At 45.5% G+C, this 19,058-nt stretch overlaps 1 non-coding gene across 1 annotated transcript; it reads right to left on the reverse strand.

The window, feature by feature from the left end:
- Positions 1–1,030: 1,030 nt before the first annotated feature.
- On the reverse strand, positions 1,031–1,092 carry LOC120364140 (U7 small nuclear RNA). Its single transcript, XR_005579483.1, has one exon. It is a non-coding gene; the product is annotated as a U7 small nuclear RNA (small nuclear RNA).
- Between the last annotated feature and the right edge of the window lie 17,966 nt (positions 1,093–19,058).

Raw genomic sequence — 19,058 nt, forward strand, 5'->3', positions numbered from 1 at the left:
CCTTTTATCATCATGTGTCTTCTCAATCTAAACAATACTCAAGATACCACTTTTCTCATGGGGAGATCTTCATATTTGAGAAGATTAGAAACCAGTAGCACACAGCAACACTAAAAGAAACTAAAACAATTTAACTCAGTATGGAAATCAAATGTTTAACAAGAGTTTACTGAACACCTACTACAAGTTTGATACTATTTTAAGCACCATGGTGGGGGAGTGTGGATATGAATATGCAGAAGATAGTTTTTGTCCTGCACACTCTGTAGCTGGGAAGAGCAGCCATAGGCCAGTGCAGGAGTCAAGAATGTGTCAGCATAAGATCAAGTGTGGAATTAGTCCTATGGATAATATATGAAATTAACATGGGCTGAAGTCATCAGGAAAGGCTCCAAGGAAGAGTCTGCCTTGAAGAATAGGCACATTTTTAAAGGGGTGGGGAGCTCCAGGTAGGTAGAGACAGGAATGAGCAAGGAATCTTAGAGTATAGATATTGGCCTGCCTGGAGTCGAGGGTTTGATTTGGAAGACATGGTCGATTTCCATGGGTAGTACATCAGAGGACAGAGTCCTAGAGTTGCAAGGATGACTGATAGGCAGTCAAAAGCCACTGAGGTTTTAGAACGAAGGAGGGTTGAAGGAAGACCATGTCCCAAAATGCTCAGCCTGGCTGAGGCAGGACAGCCTGTGTTCAGGGGACTTCGGTATGTTCATTGCAGGCTACAGTCACTGAAGAGACCCCATAAGGGATGGAATAGGGGTCTCTACTCAGACTGATCTCTTACGACAGCACCTGCTTTGCCCTCTACACCAACCATCTTTTCCCCCAGACAGGCACATATTAATTGTCCAGACTGGCTACGGACCTTTGTCCAACTGTCAGAACTTTTTGGATTATTTCCAGGTTCAAGAAAAGGCATATGCCCTCTGAGAATAGACAAATGGACAGTATTTTTTTTTTTTTTTGGTGGGGTGGGGTGGGGTGGAGGGCTTTCTGGAAGAGGAACTTATGGAGAAGAATCTATTTTATTTGGGGCTTTTCAGTTAAGATCAGAAAACCTGTTAGACAAATTCTAAAAGAGTTGTAACACTGGGTGGGGAATTTAACAAGCTGGCTTACTAGATGTCTTCCCACCCTCAGCACTCCTTAAAGCAATAGCCCTTCAGGGGGAATGTTCACGCTGGCCACACCTTCCTCTCTCTCTTGCAGAGGGCAAAGGGCAGAAGACCAAGAGGCTGAGGTGTTTAGAGAAGCCTGGGAAATGGGTGGATTCTCCCTGTGGGGTACAGCTTCTGAGCTGTAGGGTGGCAGTCACCCTGGAAGATGGAGCCATCCCCACCCTCGCTGTGCACATTCGCTGGGACTCTGACAAGGACAGTGGAGAGGGAACAGCCAAGGCGCCACAGGATGTCTTAGGTATCCTCTTCAGTGTCTCCTTCCCATCTGTCCTCGAGAACCTACCGGTGATCAAACAGGGTCAGAGGGGAGCAGATCATACACCACGTGGCCACCAGTGGACTTCCTGACATCAACAAGCTCCTGCCAGTGGCTCTTAGTTTACTAACTAGGACAGGGCTCCCCCAGAGCCATGGCAGGAAGCAGTGTATCTGCCCTTCATGAGCAAACACTGCCCAACCCTCAGGAACTCCCTGTTATTTTCAGCCCAGATAAGGAATGATGCTTACGGCCAAAGTAATGCAGGAGGCTGGGAGGATTTTTTGTTTTTTTTGTTTGTTTGTTTGTTTTGAGACGGAGTTTCGCTCTTGTTACCCAGGCTGGAGTGCAATGGCGCGATCTTGGCTCACCACAACCTCCGCCTCCTGGGTTCAGGCAATTCTCCTGCCTCAGCCTCCTGAGTAGCTGGGATTACAGGCACGCGCCACTATGCCCAGCTAATTTTTTTTTTGTATTTTTTAGTAGAGACGGGGTTTCACCATGTTGAGCAGGATGGCCTCGATCTCTTGACCTCGTGATCCACCCGCCTCGGCCTCCCAAAGTGCTGTGATTACAGGTGTGAGCCACGGCGCCCGCCCCCCTTTCATTCTTAAAAGTCTTAGTTTGGACAACAAATTGCTTGGTCACCCTAGTTTATAAGGTGACAGACTTACATAAAGCAGGCAAAGTCGCTTAAGCAAAGAGAGGGTTTTATTGCCAGAACCACAGGCAAGTCGGACAGGATGAGAACCTGAGATCCCCCCAGGGGCCCTCACTGTCTCTCCTGCTTCTTTCTGCTCTGTGGCTCTGCTTGTCTTTTCTCTCTGCACAGTCACCATTTTCTTCCTGACAGAGCACCCACCTGCTCCTGAGTTGGACTTTTGGCAGTTTTCATTATCAGAAGAACCATGACTTTCTCAGTTGGGAGGCCCCAAAAACACCCAGGAAGGAACTGACTGTCCCATGGTGGGCAGGAGGGCAAGGTGGTTCCAGAACCTTGCAGCTCTCTAGAGAACCATGAAGAGAAGGGAGGAAGAGGTAGCTTTTAGAAGGGGCGAGTGGTGTGGAATGGACAACTCCTTCAGTGTCCAGTACAATCAGCATCAAGTATTTATCGAGCGGGTCCTGTGGCGTGGATCTAACCACTTGCTTGTTACATGTGTACTGGAGCGAAGTCATATTCCCATTAGTCTCCACAGAGAGATGCCATTCATCCTGGGGACAGAGCTGGCCTTGGAACAGAAGGAGGAGAAACCTCCTTGCCTGGGAGGGCAGGGTCCCTGAGGAAAGATAGATGCTGCTTTCCAGAATGGATGTGGGTTCCGGCTGGCAGCCCCCTGTCCCTAGGGGTGACTCTGGGTGTGTGCACGTGTCTATGCTCCCAGGATCTGAAATGGCTCAGGGCCAATAAACTGAGGCAGCTGGAGTTGAGGTCACCGTGGTCTGCAGCAACCCCTGCTTAGAGGGACCTATGGAAAAGGGGCTTCTTCTCCCCTCCCTGACCACAGCCTGCATCTCTGTCCTAGAAGCACTTTCTTCTTTGGACAAGCTCTGCTCCAGGCTCCAAGGTCTCACCAGTGGCACTGCTGACATCAACAGCAATGAAACAGTAGAGAACAAGACACTGAGGGGACTCAATGGCATGTCTGATTTTTTTCTCTCTAATAGGCAGAAGCTCTAGGACTATCCTAGTGACTGAATAGAACCCTGTGGTTGTGGAACTTACCATGGAAGACTGAGGTGCTCCAGAAGGAAAGAAAAGTCCTTATAATAGCAGGGTGGGAACTCCGAATCACATTCAAACTGTCCATGGCATAACCCGCAGGGAGGTGGAGCAAAACATGAGGCTCTACATCATTTATTTCCCTTTTCACATCTTTTACTGTAAATTCCATGAGGTCAGGGTCCCTGTTTTCTAATTCCTTGGAGCCCTAAAACTGGACAAAGCACTTTGCAATTATACTGACTTCTCTGAATTTACTTGCAACTTCCAACAGGGTCTGCTTCTCCCTGGTTTCCAGCTCACTTTCTCTGCCTGGAACATCTTCCTCTGACCCTTTGCCTGCCCAACTCCTCCTCCTCCTTGGAGACTCCCCTCAGCTGTCACCTCCCCAGGATGCCTGCTCTGACCCGCTGCTGGGTTGGAGGCTCCATCCCTGGGCTGTCTGCTTGTGCCTGTCTATAGAGCTGTCTTCCACATCAGACAGGGGGCTTCTGTAGGGCAACGCAATTGCTGGCACACAATAGGTGACCAATAATTATTTTTTTGAATGGACAAAGATGATTTGTAAGCAGTGTCTGATTCTAGGCACAGAGAAGATGAATAAGACATTGGCTGAGTCTTTGAATTTTCTGGGAGCTCGACTTTTTTAGTCTGTGGAGACCAGGGAACAAGCCCAGCTGACATCAATCTTGTGGCAAACTTCTAGACTCTGTTCACCTCTGACTTTCAAAGGTGGGTCCCGTGAACTGCAGCCACCTGCAGATGCAGCCCTGATTTGGACCCTGGGGTCAGTCCTGACCTTGTTCTGGGGGAATTTAGAGAAGTCTACAGCCTAGGCAACATGGCAAAACCCCGTCTCTACCAAAAATACAAAAAATTAGCCAGGTGTGGTGGTATGCACCTGTGGTTTCAGCTACTTGGGAGGCTGAGGCAGGAGAATGGCTTGAGCCTGGGAGGTCGAGGTTGCAGTGAGCTGAGATCGAGCCACTGCACTCTAGCTTGGGTGACAGAGTAAAACCCTGTCTCAAAATTAATAATCAAATTTAATTTAAAAATAAAATATAAAAAGTATTTATTGAGTGTCTACCCCTCAAAGCTCACCTGATCTGACGGGGGATCTGAACAAGTACAAAACATAGTCATCCGTCTCTAGCTGTGGGTTCCACCTCTGTGGAGCCAACCAACTATGGATCAAAAATATTTGAAAAAAAAAAAAATGAAAGGCTGTGTCTGTACTGAACATAGACAAGCTTTTTATCTTGTCATTATTCCCTAAACAGCACATTATTCCCTATAACAACTGTCTATATCGCATGCACATTGTATTTGGTATTATAAGTAATCCAGAAATGACTTAAAGTATACAGGACGATATGCATAGGCCACATACAAATACTACAGCATATTTTGTAAGGCGACAGTCCCCAACCTTTTTGGCACCAGGAACTAGTTTCATGGAAGACAATATTTCCACAGACCAGGCAGGGTCGGGGATGGTTTGGGGATAACTGAAGTGCATTATATTTATTGTGAACTTTATTTCTATTATTATTACATTGAAATATATAACGAAATAATTATACAACCCACCACAATGTAGAATCAGTGGGAGCCCTGAGCTTGTTTTCCTGCATCTAGACAGTTCCAGTTTGGGGGACAGTCACAGATCATCAGCCATTAGAGTCTCATAAGGAGCCTGCAGCCTAGCTCCCTCACATGTGCAGTTCACAGTAGGGTTCATGCTCCTTTGAGAATCTAATGCCACCACTGGGGCTGACATAAGGCAGAGCTCAGGTGATGGGAGAGGCTATAAACACAGACTGCTTGCTGCTCACCTCCTGTTGTGCGGCCCAGTTCCCAACAGGCCATAAACTGGTATCAGTACCAGTCCGTGGCATAGGGGTTGGGGACTCCTGTTATAAGGGACTTGAGCAGGGCTCGGCACAGTGGCTCATGCTTGTAATCCCAGAACTTTGGGAAGCCGAGGTGGTGGATCAGGAGTTTGGAGTTTGAAACCAAACTCCAGTTTATGGGTCAGGAGTTTGAAACCAGCCTAGGCAACATGGTGAAACCTCATCTCTACTAAAAATACAAAATTAGCCAGGTATGGTGGTACACGCCTGTGATCCCAGCTACTTGGGAGGCTGAGGCAGGAGAATCACTTGAACCTAGGGGTGGAGGTTGTAGTGAGCTGAGATCGCACCATTGCATTCCAGCCCGGGCAACAGAGTAAGACTCCGTCCCAAAGAAAAACAAAAAACAACAAAACAAAACAAAACAACAACAACAACAAAAAACCAATAAAGGACTTGAGCATTCATGGATTTTGGTATTTGCAGGGGGTCCTGGCACCAATCCTCCATGGATACTCAGGGAGAACTGTACTGACTCATGAGAGCTGTGGACACAGTGCTATGGGACAAAGGGGAAGTGGGGTATGGAGAATGTGGCACAGCCCAGGAGAGGCCTTTGAGTTGGCCCTTGAAGACAGCAGGAGTTTCGCAGGCAGAGGTCAGGAGGGAAGACCCATATGGGCAAATGCACTAACGGGTGAGGTTTCACTTGCTTAGTGAAAAGAGCAATCGACAGCTCTCTTAACTCTTTTTTTTTTTTTTTTTTGAGACAGGGTTTTGCTCTGTCACCCAGGCTAGAGTACAGTGGTGCAAACATGGCTTACTGAAGCCTCAACCTGCTGGGTTGAAGCAGTCCTCCTTCCTCAGCCTCTGGAGCAGCAAGGACCACAGGTGCACATTACCATGCTAAGCTAACTTGAAATATTTTTGTAGAGATGGCATCTTGCCCTAGTGCCCAGGCTGGTCTTGAACTCCTGGACTCAGGCTATACTCCTGCTTTGCCCTTCCAAAGTGCTGGGATTACAGGCATGAGCCACCATGCCCAGCCTCTCTTAACATTTAAAAATCACCACCTGCTCCCCCCCCACCCCGCCGCCTTGATAAACACGAAATCTCAGGCTCTCCTTTAACAATTTTGACACACAAAAATAAACATTGTGAGTACAAAACAAAAGTGCGGGCAGGAGAAGGCACTGCTTTGCTTCCAATCTGCATATCCTCACACCCACTTCAAGTCCAATGTATCCCCCTAGGGGTGCCTCTCTCCTCCTCCATGCTGGAAATCAGCCCACTGGTTGGAGTGGAGCAGACCAAAGCTAAGAATTAATGAGAGGAAAGCACCCTGGTGAGATTCAGAAGGAACATTTCGTGACAGGGTGGGCTAGAGATTGGTGCAGACAGAGCAGTTTCCACCATGGTAATTGCCTTAGGGCTTGAATTTTAGTGCAAGGAGTGAGAGAGACGGAGAATAAGAGAGGGGTAAAGACAAATGGGCCAGGCACGGTGGTTCATGCCTGTAATCCCAGCACTTTGGGAGGCCAAGGCAGGCAGATCACTTGAGGTCAGGAGTTTGAGACCAGCGTGTCTCTACCAAAAATATAAAAAATTAGTCGTCTCTACCCAAAATATAAAAAATAATTTAAAAATTTTTGGTAGTCTCTACCAAAATATAAAAATTAGCACCTGTACTTCCAGGTACTCGGGAGGCTGAGGCATGAGAAACTCTTGAACCCAGGAGGCAGAGGTTGCCGGGAGCCGAGATTGTGCCACTATAATCCAGCCTGGGTGACAGAGCAAGACTCCATCTCAAAAAAAAAAAAAAAAAGAGAGAGAGAGAGAGAGACAGATGATGGTGGAGGCAACTGCTAAGGCCTGAAATCAAATAGACGGTGGGGGGTGGGCATCCAAGTGCTCAGGCCTTGGCCCAGGCAGCACTCCTCATTCATTCAACAGCATGTATTGCCAGCTCTACCGTGTGCCAGAGACTATGCTAAGCAATGAGGACACAGAAAGAACAGACAGAGAAATTCCCTACTTCCGGAAGGAGGAAGACCACCAGCAGCAAGGAAGAAAATACATAAATGAACAAGATCGTTTTGGAGAGTGTTCTATGCTATGAAGACATTAAAGCAGAGAATGGAGATGAGATGGGGGTGGGGAGATAGAGGGAAGCTACGTCAGACTGGGGGCCATGGAAGTGACTCCAAGAAGTGACAGCTGAGCTGAACCCTGAATGATGCTTTAGCAATGAGCCATGGATGATCTGGAGGCCCCAAGGTGGAAACACAGCACTCTGGGAGGCTGAGGCAGGCAGATCACGAGGTCAGGAGTTCTAGACTCACTCTTACATGGATCTTTCTCTCTTTATTCTTTTTTTTTTTTTTGAGATGGAGTCTCTGTCTGTTGCCCAGCCTGGAGTGCAGTGGAAGCCAGACATAGAAGGAAGAATATTGTAAGATTCCACTTACATGAAGTTCCTATAACAGGCAAATTCATAGGGACAGAAAGTGGAATACAGGTTATCTGGGGAAGGGAAAAACAGGAGTGTTATTATTTAATGGGTATGGAGGATGATGAAATGTTTTGGGTGTAGACAGTGAGGGTGACACAACATTGTGAATGTACTTAATGCTACTGAATAGTACATTTGCAAATGGTTAAAATAATAAATGTCGCCGGGCGCGGTGGCTCACGCCTGTAATCCCAGCACTTTGGGAGGCCGAGGCGGGTGGATCACGAGGTCAAGAGATCGAGACCATCCTGGTCAACATGGTGAAACCCCATCTCTACTAAAAAAATACAAAAAATTAGCTGGTCATGGTGGCGCGTGCCTGTAATCCCAGCTACTCAGGAGGCTGAGGCAGGAGAATTGCCTGAACCCAGGAGGCGATGGTTGCGGTGAACCGAGATCGCGCCATTGCACTCCAGCCTGGGTAACAGGAGGGAAACTCCGTCTCAAAATAATAATAATAATAATAATAATAATAAATGTCATCTTATACATACTTATTATAATTTTTTAAAAGCCATAAATGCATTCAGACCTTTTTTTCTCAATCTATTCTAGTACAACAATTTGACATGTGAGCAATTTTTTGCATAAAGCTCTTCATCACAGTGTTGTTTATAATCATAATATATTCTAAATAACTTAAAAGTTTGTTAGTAAGTGATTTGTTAGGAAATTAGTGTAATCCAAATTAATGGACTATCAGGCAGTCATTAGAAATCACGTTTACAAAGATATTTTACTGATGTAAGAAAATGATGATAATGTCACCTTAAGTCAAAAAGGGCAGGTTATAAATATTGTGCTTGGAAAGATTCCCAAGTGTTGGCCGGGCACGGTGGGTCACACCTGTAATCCTAGCATTTGGGAGGCCAAGGTCGGTGAATCACCTGAGGTCAGGAGTTCAAGACCAGCCTGGCCATCATGGTGAAACCCCATCTTTAAAAAAAAAAAGAAAAAGAAAAAGAAAAAGAAAAGATTCCCAAGCGTTAAAAAAAATTTTAAAACACAAAATAAGGCCGGGTGCAGTGGTTCATGCCTGTAATCCCAGCACTTTGGGAGGCCAAGGCGGGCAGATTGCCTGAGGTCAGGAGTTCGAGACCAGCCTGGCCAACATGGTGAAACCCCACCTCTACAAGAAATACAAAAAAATTAGCTGGGCATGATGGCAGTTACCGGTGATCCCAGCTACTCAGGAGGCTGAGGCAAGAGAATCACTTGAACCTGGGAAGTAGAGGTTGCAGTGAGATCGTGCCATTGTATTCCAGCCTGGGCTACAAGAGCAAGATTTCTTCTCAAAAAACAAAAACAAAAACCCCACAAAATAAGGCCAGGAGTGGTGGCTCACACCCATGATCCCTGCACTGTGGGAGGCCAAGACGGGCAGATCACTTGAGGTCAGGAGTTTGAGACCAGCCTGGCCAACATGGTAAAAACCTGTCTCTACTGAAAATTAGCTAACAAAAATTAGCTGCACATGGTAGCGCATGCCCGAAGTTCCAGCTACTCAGGAGGCTGAGGCAGGAGAATTGCTTGAACCCTGGAGGCGAAGGTGAGCTGAGATAGTGCCATTGTACTCCATCCTGTGTGACTGAGTGAGGCTCTGTCTCAAATAATATAAAATAAAATAAAAACTAAAAATAAATATATTGGAAGAAAATATTCCAATATATTTGGAATATTTGGTAATATTTTGGTAATATTCCAAAATATTACCAAACGTTGTCCCTGGACAGATAAAGATCATTTTTCTCCATTTCTTTCTTAGTTTCCTGACTCTCCAGCTTTCCTCAGAGAAAATGAATTACTATGAAGACCAAAAACCAAAACCCCAAAACTTCGGTATGGCATAGTTCTTGCTTATTTAGGGCTACCACATCCTCTGGGGTACAAGATTATGCTCTTTTGTAACAACTGCTGCTTTAATCTTAGTTGTCGAAGTCATGCTAGTGTTTTCAAAATGAGGCACATGCTGGTTCACAGAAAGATAGAGAATGAAGGCATGGGAGTGGGGAGGAGGAGAGGACTCAAAGGAAGTGACCCACTTCGGGGACCTTCTCATTCTTCCTCCCTGCGACCTCCCCATCAAATCTTAGCTTCTAAAACCACAAGTTTTCATTTTCAGGATAAAGGCAGGCCACCAAGTTCCTTGAAAGTAAATGTAGGCCAAGGTTGTTAAATCCAGTTTTTGAGGGAAACTCAATCTAATTTCTCATTAGCATACCGTTCAAAGTCGCTTTTATTAACATTTATTCATACTGCCTTTTAAATATAATGGAAACAGTTCAAGACCAGTTTGGCCAACATGGCGTAACCCTATCTCTACTAAAAATACAGAATTTAGCTGGGTATGGTGGCAGGTGCCTGTAATTCCAGCTACTTGGGAGGCTGAGGCAGGAGAATTGCTTGAACCCAGGAGGCAGGCGTTGCAGTGAGTCAAGATCAAGCCACTGCACTCCAGCCACAGAACAAGACTCTGTCTCAAAATAATAACAATAATAGAAACAAAATAGCTTAGTATTTTAAGACTTGTTGATGTTTATTGTACCAGAAAGACACTACAAGCAGAGTCTGTTTGTGGGGATAGTTTGCTATGAAACAAAAAGTTATTTTAGTTAGTTAATATGATTGGAACTCTTCTCTCCCTCCTTCCTTCCTCCCTCCCTCCCTTCTTTTTTCCTCTCTCCCTTCCATTTTCTTCTGCCTCTCTCCTCCCTCTCTCCCTCCCTTTCTTTTTCTTCCTTATTCTCTTTCTGTTTCTTTCTTCTAGCTCTCTCTCTCTTTCTCTCTCTCTCTCTCTCTCTCTCTCTCTCTCTCTCTCTCTCCTCGCTTGCTTTCTTGCTTATCTTGCTCTGACACCCGGGCTGCAGTGGTATGATGATCATGGCTCACAGCAACCTCCACCTCCTTGGCTCAAGTGATCCTCACACCCTCCTGAGTAGCTGGGACCACAGGCACACACCACCACACCTGGCTAATTTTGTTCATTTTTTGTAGAGACAGGCTCTCACGATGTTGCTCGGGGTGGTCTTAAACTCCTGAGCTCAAGTGATCCTTCCACCTTGGCCTCCCAAAGGACTGGGATTACAAGCATGAGCCACTGTACCTGCCCTATCGGAACTTTCTGAAACAAAAATCTGCTCATGGCACTGCCGTATGTCTAAGCTGTTGGTACTTTCAATTCCTGTGGAGTTGTGCTGGCACCGTGGCCAGGAACACAGGACACTGTGGTGTGGCCTGTGACTCCCTCCCTCATGCAGCCTCAGTGCTCTGGGACTCTGGGAATTTGCAGTCCCCAGCACTCCTGCGACTGTGTCTTGCTTTTTCGTTTTTGCTCTCACTGCCCCCTCTGCCTGGAATCCTGGATTCCTACTCCATCTCTCAGCCATGCCCAGTCATCTTTCAACCCTGACCCAAGCATCACCATCCCTGTGGAGTTTCCCAGATCCTCCCTTCCCAGCAGATTTGGGCACTTGCCCTTTTCCTCCTTCGCCGGGTCCTAAACAGATTCCTATTGGAACACTCAAGATGCTATTGCACACACAGTGGCCCTTCCATCTGTGGCTTCTATATCTGCAGACTCAACCAACCTTGGATGGAAAAGATTCAGGAAGAAAAAAAAGCAATAAAGAATGCAAATAGGCCGGGTGCGGTGGCTCAAGCCTGTAGTCCCAGCACTTTGGGAGGCCGAGGCGGGTGGATCATGAGGTCAAGAGATCGAGACCATGCTGGTCAACATGGTGAAACCCCGTCTCTACTAAAAATAAAAAACATTAGCTGGGCATGGTGGCATGTGCCTGTAATCCCAGCTACTCAGGAGGCTGAGGCAGGAGAATTGCCTGAACCCAGGAGGCAGAGGTTGCGGTAAGCGGAGATTGCGCCATTGCACTCCAGCCTGGGTGGAAACAAGAGCGAAATTCTGTCTCAAAAAAAACCAAAAACTAAAACAAAAAACAAAAATCAAAAAAAACAAAAATAAAGAATGCAAATAAAAAACCCATATAGTATAACAACTGCTTATCTAGCATTTGCACGGTATTAGGTATTACAAGCAGCCTAGAGATTATAAAGTTCACAGACGACATACACAGGTTACCTGCAAATACTACATTTTATACATAGCATAAAATGAGCATCTACAGATGTTACCAACTTGAGTATCCACGGATTTTAGTATCCTTGGGGATCCTGGAATCAAGCCCCCACAGACACTGAGGGAGACTGTACTTGTTTCTATGTCTGTCTTCTCTTGCCCAGCTATGAGCTTCTTAAGGGCATGCACTGTTTTCCATCTTTTTTTTCTTTTTTTGAGAGTCTCGCTCTGTCACCCAGGCTGGAGTGCATTGGCACAGTCTCTGCTCACTGCAGCCTCCACCTCCCAGGTTCAAGCGATTCTCTTGCCTCAGCTTCCCGAGTAGCTGGGATTACAGGCATGTGCCACCACGCCCAGCTAATTTTCATATTTTTAGTAGAGAAAGGGTTTCACCATCTTGGCCAGGCTGGTCTTGAACTCCTGATCTCAGGTGATCTGCCCACCTTGGCCTCCCAAAGCGTTGGGACTACCGGCGTGAGCCACCTCACCTAGACTGTTATCCATCTTTATAAACTTTGTAGCACTGGCACACAGAAAGGGTCCAGTAAACATGCTGAATAAATAAGGAAATGAACCACCTGGGCTAAAGCTGATTGCTTCTCGGGTGGGAGCAAACACTGACTTCAGATATTCTAAGACACATTTGGTCAACAGTAAGGAGCAGCCCTTACTCCATTTTCTCTTGTCCATTCCCACAGTCAGCCAGCCCCAAAGTCAAGCCATCCTATTTCTGAGAATCAATGAATTATCTCCAAATTTTGCCACCTACTTCTGTCCCCTAACAAAGTCACCTGCAGGTGATAGAACCTTGCCAGCGCTGCACAGTTGAGCTGCATTATTATTTTTTTTTTTTTTTGAGACGGAGTTTCGCTCTTGTTACCCAGGCTGGAGTGCAATGGCACGATCTCGGCTCACCGCAACCTCCGCCTCCTGGGTTCAGGCAATTCTCCTGCCTCAGCCTCCTGAGTAGCTGGGATTACAGGCACGCGCCACCATGCCCAGCTAATTTTTTTTGTATTTTTAGTAGAGACGGGGTTTCACCATGTTGACCAGGATGGTCTCGATCTCTTGACCTCGTGATCCACCCGCCTCGGCCTCCCAAAGTGCTGGGATTACAGGCTTGAGCCACCGCGCCCGGCCGAGCTGCATTATTTTAAGTCATGCTTCTGCATGGCCTCAGCTGGCTTATACTGAGCAGTATATTATTCCAGTCAGCCTCAGTTCCGGTCAGTTGAATGACATTTGTGGTGTTACCATTCTCTAGTGGTAACCACTGTGTAAACATATTGTTAATGGCTGCAGAATCCTTCATCATAAAAATATGATTTATTTAACTATTTCCCTATTGTTGAGCATTTATGTCATTTTCAAATTGTTTGCTCTTACAAAAATTGCTTCCAGGAACATATTTGTACATGAATCTTTGTGCTGTTCATTATGAAATGTACACAATAATAATGAAACTGAATGACAAGGCAGACATTGGCTGAGCAGTAAGTAGGTCAACACTCTCACCAAAGGAATCTTAGAAGCTCCTGCTCTTGGCTGGGTGCAGTGGCTCATGCCTGTAATCCGAACACTTTGGGAGGCCAAGGTGGGTGGATCACCTGAGGCTAGGAGTTCAAGACCAGCCCGACCAACATGGTGAAACCCCATCTCTATTAAAAATACAAACATATTTAGCTGGGCATGGTAGCATATGCCTGTAATCCCATTCTGGAGGCTGAGGCAGGAGAATCGCTTGAACCCAGGTGGCGAAGGTTGCAGTGAGCCGAGATCGCACAACTGCACTCCAGCCTAGTCAACAAGAGCAAAACTCTGTCTCAAAAAAAAAAAAAAAGTTCCTGCTCCTCTGATAGCTGAGTTGAATTAGAACTTAGTGTGGCCTTAATACCACAGTTCTCTGATAGTTTTCCAAACGACTGTAAGGTATAAGGGGGATTCTCTGGGAGCAGACCAGCACATAAACAAAGTTCCTGAAAACTAAGGAGAATCCACGTCTTCTGGAAGGGCTCTTCGCATTGCGTCGATTGGATATGAGAGTCAGGCCATTCCAATGACTCTGATGACAGTCTTACCCTCTTTTCTGATGTGTCATTATTGTAGTTGTCTTATTTAAATAAGTTTATTTAAATAAGATAAATGGCAGTCTACTGCATCCAATGGGATGACATCAACCCTAAAATGACTGGGAATTTCATTACGGAGTCACCTTGGGATATTTTTGAGATCTGCTTTCTCCCCATACCTTGTGCAATCAAATGCATTCTTCATTTCTCCAACAGAAGAAATGGTTTATTTGCAATAACAATACCACCACTTTGCACATTATCTTATTTGGTTCTCGGAACAATACTCTAAAGTACAAACAGCTATTTTTATTGTCCTCGTTTTACAGATGCCAAAGCTCAGGCTCAATAATGTTAAATGGTTTCTGGTTGATTTCCCAGTCTCCAGGCAAGCCTCTGGCTAACAGCTGGGATGTAGTGAGCATCTCGAACTGTGATGGTACAGACTGTATTTTCCACTCTAAGTCTTCCCAAACCCACCCAGCTACATGTCCCTTGTCAGAAGTATGCAAACATAACACACTCTGGTGTTAAACAAACACCAAAACACATCTCTGGGCTTCTGATCTTAGCCTTCCTCCCCACCCTCTTCAATACCTGTATTATACCCATGATACAATGTACTATTGGGTTTGTCATCTAAAAATTAGACAACCTCTTTCTTTTTGTTTGTTTTTTGTTTTTGAGCCAAGGTCTTGCTACACTGCCCAGGCTGGAGTGCAGTGGTGCAATCATGGCTCACTGCAGCTTCAACCTCTTGAGCTCCAGTGATCCTCCAGCCTCAGCCTCCCAAGTAGCTGGAACTACAGGAATGCACTATCACACCTGGCTAATTTTGTCATTTTTTATTTTCTGCAGAAATAGGGTCTTGCTTAATTGCTCAGCCTGATCTCAAACTCCTGGTCTCAAGTGATCCTCCCATCTTGCCCCTCCCAAAGTGTTGGGATTACAAGTGTGAGCCACTGAACTTGGCCCTAAAAGTGGGAAGATCTCTTTGAGTCTAAATGACTCAAGAAGAAGAGAAGAGAAGCTAGCTGTCTTAGGATCTGAGAATGCCAGCGTGGCTGTCAATGTTAAGAGGAGGAGGACCCTTCCTGTAGGAGATAGCTAAAACATAATAATAATTAAATAAAATAAATTAAAACATAAAAAAAAAAGTAGGAAATGAGCAGATCCACCTCCTAGCATGAATGGAGCTCAAAGAAGACACATTGCCTGGGTTCGTCTTTTTATTTTATTTTATTTTGAGATGGAGTCTCACTCTGTTGCTCAGGCTAGAGTCTAGTGGCACCATCTCAGCTCACTGCAAACTCCGCTTCCCAGGTTCAAGTGATTCTCCTGCCTCAGCCTCCTGAGTAGCTGGGATTATAGAGACTTGCCACCATGCCTAGCTAATTTTTATATTTTTAGTACAGACGGGGTTTTACTATGTTGGCCAGGCTGGTCTCGAACTCTCGACCTTAGGCGATCCACCTGGCCTCCCAAAGTGCTGGGATTACAGGCTTGAGCCACTGCACCCTGTCAAACCGGTCTGTCTTAACCAGGCTTTGGGGACCGGCAGGGGAGACTGTAGTGGCTTTTACTTTTCTATTCCCTCCACAATTTTTTTTCGAGTTTCCTCTCCCACATGCAATGTCTAGAGGCAACCAACTAGCAGCTGCAGCTGGCCTATAACCACAGTTGAGCTGAAATTATTTGCTAACAATTTTAAATTGTTACTTAATATTACTTAATAATCTGAATTTTGATGTTTCTTGGAAAATCAGAAGATTGGGCTATGGAAGGCTAGCATTCCTGGATGGCAGCAACTGGCTGAAGCTCAGGAGTGACCGTCACTTAGAATGAGGTGCGCCCCTCCCTCCCCACATCACTCCAGCCAGCTGCTTCATTTGATGGCTCTGGCCTATACAGATGTTTGAATTTGAGGCATTTGAAGGACAGATTGTGATCCTAATGTGCTGTAAGCACCTTGTAAGGTGCAAAAGTATAATGTCTATTGAAAAACAGGCCCAGAATGCTCATCCTTCTTTACTGGTCCATAACTATGCAGTTACTAGAGTGCTGTGGGTAGAGGTGGGGACCTCAGCTTTGAAATCACAGTGAGTTTGAGTCCAGGCTCTGGCAGTCATTACCTTTGTGATGTCAAGCAAGAAAAGACCATAGTCTTGATGAGCAATGGCGGGAGGTTTGGGAACCACTGTCTGGAATACTCTCAGAGGCACATGGGAAGAGATTGGTCTTCCAAGCTGAATCTCAGAGAAGTTCAGGATGTGACAGCACCCAATGTGGCAGAGAGTGTGAGACCTGGGCTGAAAATAGGGGATTAACTGAAATTCTGCATATGGAAAAATTGGGCCTTTCCACCCTACCCCAGTCCCTGAAAGCAAAGTCTCTATTACTCAGGAAAGATATCGTCAGATTCTGCTGTTTGTGGGTTGAGGGGTGGTGAGAAGCTGAATATCTCCAGAGGGAGGAAATCAGCACATAGTAATATTCAGGACTCCCTGGCACTTGATGTCTTGTAGTTAATAGCCTCTGCCCAGGCACATGGAACTCAATCAACTTTTTAAATGCTTGACTTTTAAATAAGAATAAACAATAAAAATCTCACTGGGTGCAGGGGCTCATGCCTGTATTCCCAACACTTTGGGAGGCTGAGGTGGGCAGATCACCTGAGGTCAGGAGTTCGAGACCTGCCTGCCCAACATGGAGAAACCCTTTACTAAAAATACAAAAATTAGCCGATGTGTTGGCACACGCCTGCAATCCCAGCTACTTGGGAGACTGAGGCAGGAGAATCGCTTGAACCTGGGAGGTAGAGGTTGCAGGGAGCTGACATCATGCAATTGCACTCCAGCCTGGGTGACAAGTAAAATTCTGTCTCAAAAAAAAAAAAAAAAAAAAAAAAAAAAATCTCTAGGCACTTCAGAAAATGACTAACAAAAGAGACTAAAATAAGCAGGAAAATAAAACAACCACCTTGGAGAATACACTTATTTTGAGGAAGAAAACCCAAATCCAAGCAAACTAAACTAAAAAGCTCCAATTAATACATTCAGAAAGATAGGATGCCCAACAAAGGACAAACAAGGGCTTTATTAATTAAAAACATGGCTCTAGGTAGGGTGCGGTGGCCCACGCCTGTCATCCCAGCACTTTGGAAGGCCGAGGCAGATGGATTGCTTGAGGTTAGGAGTTTGAGACCAGTCCGATCAACATGGTGAAACCTTGTCTCTACCCCAAATACAAAAGACAATTGGCCCTGGAAAGCCATGAAAGTAAAGCCTACCATGACAACCTTGTAGGAGGATGATGAGCCTCAGATGGGAAGGCTTAAAAACTCAACTAAATACCTAACTAGATAAAGAGGCTGGGGTAAAATGAACCATGATAAAGAAAAAATGCAACAAAATAAAAGAAAGGCAAATAGATGATCCGAGGGGAAAAAAGGTTGCACAATGAAAAGAAAAGCAATTTTTTTTTTTGTGGCGGGGGAGGGGGGAATGGAGTTTTGCTCTTGTTGCCCAGGCTGGAGTGCAGTGGTGCCATCTCAGCTCACCACAACCTCTGCCTTCCAGATTCAAGTGATTCTCCTGCCTCAGCCTCCCAAGTAGCTGGGATTACAGGCATGTGCCACCACGTCCAGCTAATTTTGCATTTTTAGTAGAGACGGGGTTTCCCCTTGTTGGTCAGGCTGGTCTTGAACTCCCAACCTCAGGTGATCCACCCGCCCTGGCTTCCCAAAGTGCTGGGATTACAAGTGTGAACCACTGTGCCTGGCCAAGAAGAGCAATTCTTATAAACATTTTGCCTCTTCAGAGAAAAATATTTACAGAATACTGTGATATGGTTTTTACAATTACTTTCAATGTCAAAAACCACAATTACTTTTCCACCAATCTAACAAATGCTGTTAAAGAGATTTTTCATGTTTTAGGGTCAGTCTGCAGAAGAGTTTAATTATGGTTAAGAATATAAGGTAAATGTTTTTTATCTGTAAAATTATATGGAACAGAAGTTGGGAGGTAGATGTCGGAGGGAATCTGTCTGAAGAACCAGGATGCTGTTACTCTCTTGCCTCAGTCTTCCAAGTAACTAGGACTACAGGTGCATGCCACCACACTTGGTTTATACATATATAAAATATAATATACATGTACATATTTTGAGACAGGGTCTCACTCTGTTGCCCAGGCTGGAGTACATGAGTACATGGCACAATCATGGCTCACTGCAGACTTGGTGTCCTGAGCTCATGTGATCTTCCCACCTCAGCCTCTCAAGTAGCCAGGAATACAAGTGCTTGTACATATATATATGTATATATATATATATATATATATATATATATATACACGGTAGAGATGAGTTCTCACTAGGTTGCCCAGCCTCGTCTCAAACTCCTGGATCAAGTAATCTGCCCACCTCAACCTCCAGAGGTTCTAGGATTACAGGTGTGAGCCACATTGCCAGGCAATTTTTAAATTTTTTTGTAGAGATGGGGGTTTGCTATATTGCCCATGCTGGTGTTAAACTCCTGGCCTCACATGATTCTCTCAACTTGGCCTTGTTAACTTCATTTATCTTCAATTTATCTTGTGCAGTGAGACCATCATAGCTCGCTGCAGCCTCGAACTCCTGGGTTCCAGTGATCCTCCTGCCTTGCAGGTTCTTGAAGGTATAGGGCTAAGGTCCCTGTTTCCTTGCTGGTTGTTGGCAAGGGGGTTGCTCGTAACTCCTAGAGGCTGCTCCTCAGGGCCTTCCCACTTGGTCCCCTCCATCTTCAAAGCCCCCAACCAGATACCCCTTTTGCATTAAGGCTTTTTCATGTAGCCAGGGGAGGTGGCTCACACCTATAATCCCAGCACTTTGGGAAGCTGATGGGGATGGATCACTTTAGGTCAGGAGTTTGAGACTAGCCTGGCCAACATGGTGAAACCCTATCTCTACTAAAAATACAAAAATCTCGGCCGGGCGCGGTGGCTCAAGCCTGTAATCCCAGCACTTTGGGAGGCCGAGGCGGGTGGATCACGAGGTCAAGAGATCGAGACCATCCTGGTCAACATGGTGAAACCCCGTCTCTACTAAAAATACAAAAAAACATTAGCTGGGCATGGTGGCGCGTGCCTGTAATCCCAGCTACTCAGGAGGCTGAGGCAGGAGAATTGCTTGAACTCAGGAGGCGGAGGTTGCGGTGAGCCGAGATCGTGCCATTGCACTCCAGCCTGGGTAACAAGAGCGAAAACTCCGTCTCAAAAAACAAAAACAAAAACAAAAACAAAAACAAAAAAAACCCTTTACTAAAAACACAAACATTAGCCTGCATGACAGAGTTAAATGTTTTAAATATTTTATATTTTGAGATGTCATCTCACTC

Source organism: Saimiri boliviensis, chromosome 2 (assembly GCF_048565385.1).
Source record: "Saimiri boliviensis isolate mSaiBol1 chromosome 2, mSaiBol1.pri, whole genome shotgun sequence".
NCBI lineage: Eukaryota > Metazoa > Chordata > Mammalia > Primates > Cebidae > Saimiri > Saimiri boliviensis.